We start from the raw sequence: 3,491 nt of genomic DNA, 5'->3' as shown, positions 1-3,491 counted from the left end.
TCCATAATATGACTCTCCTCCAGTGTTATTACAAAAGTTGGAGAACCTATCATATTAGATTTTCTTTGCCAAGAAATAAAGATTATAACTGGAAATAAACAGTTTTCCTTGAGAAATAACAATAACCCATCTTTTCTCACTTTGTTACAAAGCCTTATTTCTTGGACTCTTTTTCCATATGCTACTTAATCTAAAGGGATACAAGTGAATCTTTTTAGACCCCACTGTAGCTTACAAAAAGATGAAAAATATCTTTTAGTTTTCATTTTTAGGGCCAAGTTATTGTAAATAAGGCAGCCAGGTTTTTGTGGTAGTGATGTTGTTTTTAAATCATTGTAAGTCTTTTCACGTCTTGGATAAGGGCAGAATAATGTACCCTTTCCAGTTGGTAGAAACAGTTTTGCTTCAAAGTCAGTTTCACATACTCTGTTCTTTCATTTCCTATTTGCTCAGTGATTTTTGCCTTTCCCTGTGATGTACTTTGACAACCTTTATTCAAAGAATGAGTGTTATACTTATCTTCTAACAAACATCCATTGTAATGCTGCTATTGCTGACTCACTTATATTTACGGAAATACCCAAATGTTATTTTTTTTTCCACTTACACTTTGCCCAAAATTCAGATGTACACAGAAGTGTATTTATTAGAGGTATGTAGAAGTAGTGCCAGAAATGACAGTGTTGACAAACCCCTGGAGTGTGCCATAAACCCTCTGGATTTCTGTGCCCATAAAAAACTGGACTAGCCAATTATGATAGTCTTTCTCCTTAACTCCAGAGGTAACCTTAGAATCCCTTTCTACCCGGCCATCTGGTCTGCCCTCTGTGGTCAGAGGTTGGCCTGTGAGTTGAAATCCCTTTACCAGATCTGGTAGAATATGGCTGAAAGGAGGCGTGGAACTAAAACATAATAATGCACCTACCATGTAAGTGAAAGTGAATACATCACAAAGTGTCTGCATATGATCAAAGCCCTGGTTCGATCTCTGACACCAAAAAAGAAAAAAAAAAGTGTTTTCATATCAATCTATATGCCTTTCCACTATGAACTATTTATCTTTCATTTTCTTAAGCTTTAGATGTATCACTTTCATTTGAATAAATGCACTTCTGATAATTTTTTAAGCAGAAATAAAAAGATTCTACCTTTTGTACTATGGAGTATTTTTAAAGGAAGTTTCTATAAGAATTTTTACTGTTCTGCAAATATACTATCAGATAAGTGAAATTTGCCATACAATGATTAAATTATCATGTTAGAGTATTTCTATGAATAAAATGCCTAGGAAATGTGAAAAATCCATGAAGAAATACTATGAAGAGCCATTTTAAAAGAACTTTAGGTACAAAGAAATGCCTATATAGCTAACAGTTTTAGCTACAATTTATTATCACTAAATCTATTCCTGGATTTTTGTGCCCCCAAATTAAAAATTATTTATTTATAGATAAAGGAGGATTCCATTCTGTTTCATTAGTAGTAGCCAATTTCAACTCTCCACCTTCCACCACCTGTTCCTGAACTCATAATTGCTTTCTTTTGCTTCAAATGGTTTCTAAGCAAGATGTACACAGAGAAACAGGCTTTTCACTACCAGATCAGCACCAGACTGTGTTCCAGTTTTCTAAACTGTGAAAAACTCAGAGGGCAACGGTGAAGATTAAATAAGCAAAGGCAAGCGCTTTGAAGAATGCCTAACAGCTAACAGGGTTTGCTCAGTAAAAGCCAAGCTTTGATGAAAGATTGTGATGATGATGCTGATGTTTTTCTCTCTTTTCTCTCAGTAATTTTCCTACTACTTCTCTTTCTCTCCATTGTATAAGAATGGAAACCCTGCAAGTATTAGGTATTTGCTTTCTAATTCCTGATCATTTTATTTTATGCCATTATTTTATTTTATTTTTGATACTGGGAAGAAATCCAGAGCCTTACTCATGCTAGACAAGCACTCTACCACTGAGCTACATGCCCAGCCCTATATCCATTTATTTTGAATGAGAACATTTCATCTGTATTTACTCTGGACAACCATAATCCATTGTCCTCACATTGCCTCATCATAGTTGTGGAGCAGAGATTATAAACCTTCTCTATTACCGGTGCCAAAGAATGCCTCCCTTACCAATGAACTACCCAGCTTCTCTGTTTTTTCCAGTTTGAATTCTGGCATCAAATCATTTCTTGACAAAACATTCTTTCCAAAATGTTAACCTTTGTCATCACGTAGCTTACATTTCAAATGATTACTTCAGAGACAGGTTTTCATGGTTCACCATGGTTACAAAGGAATCATATACTATACTGTACTTAACAAGCAAAGGTATTTGGCTATTTTATCCCTTATGTTTATTCCCTTTCCTCAATCTGCTTAATTTAAAAACAAATTTCTTTGTGAAGCTGGAGTGTTTGGTGAATATGAACTAGCAAAAAAAAAAAAAATAGTAAGATGTAAGATATAAAATGACATTTTTCCAAAGATATTCTTTTGTTGGGATTTTCAAGTAAATCTTGGGACTCCTTTTTGCTTTAAAATTGCAAGCCTTGGGCTGAATCTCCTTTGTTTTATCTGTAATATCTAAAAGGTTAGAGATAGTGAACTGGTTCCCTTGTAGAAACAGAAATGTCATGGGCTTAAGAAAAAGTGAGGAAGACTTTTGCTCCCTGTAACATAAGGGCTAGATAATTCCAGTAAACTCCCCATCTTAAGATTTTTTTTTTTTTAAAAAAAAAGCCAGATTAAAAAACAATAATGACAACAACATTTGCCTCATAAAAGCAGATTACTAACAATAGAGAAATAAATATGTCTGGCCAGGAGACAATAAAGCCTAAGCCCAACATTTGGGGACTTTTGCCCCAAAGACAAGTGAGAGGCTGAGTAGAGCACTAACAGTTTCTAAGGACCGGAAGAGTAGGAGCCCAGGTCTACCAAAGATGCTGCCCTGGTAACTGACCATGTGCATAGCAGTATGTATTAGGTATCCATTTCTATATATTTTTTTTTAAAAAAAGATACCTGAGTGAGATAATCAATTATAAAGATCAACTTCTAAAGAGAAAAGGCTTGTTTTGGCTCACAGTTTTAGAGGTTTCAGTTCATGATTAGTTGGCCTATTACTTTAGATCTGTGGTGGCTCATCATGGTGGGAATGCATGGTAGAGCCAAATTGCTTACTGTGACTGAGAAGCCAAGGAGAGAAAGAGGAAGAGGCCAGGCTCTCTCAACCTCCTTTGAGGGCATACCTCCAATGACCTCTCACCAGGCCCCACCTCTTAAAATTTTCCTCAGCTCCCAAGCTAGGGATGGATCAAGTCTTTAACACATGGGCCTTTGGAGACATGCCAGATCCAAACTATAGTAGAGCAGCACCCTAAAAATTAGCCCCCTGGACATGAAGAGAAATTAGAAGCTGGCCACCACTTTTACTGGTCCAGCCCAGTTTCCAGGAATTTAGACAATGTTGGTAAACAAAAAATAAAATGCACTA

This window comes from Marmota flaviventris, chromosome 3 (assembly GCF_047511675.1).
Source record: "Marmota flaviventris isolate mMarFla1 chromosome 3, mMarFla1.hap1, whole genome shotgun sequence".
NCBI lineage: Eukaryota > Metazoa > Chordata > Mammalia > Rodentia > Sciuridae > Marmota > Marmota flaviventris.
This window is presented reverse-complemented; position numbering follows the sequence as displayed.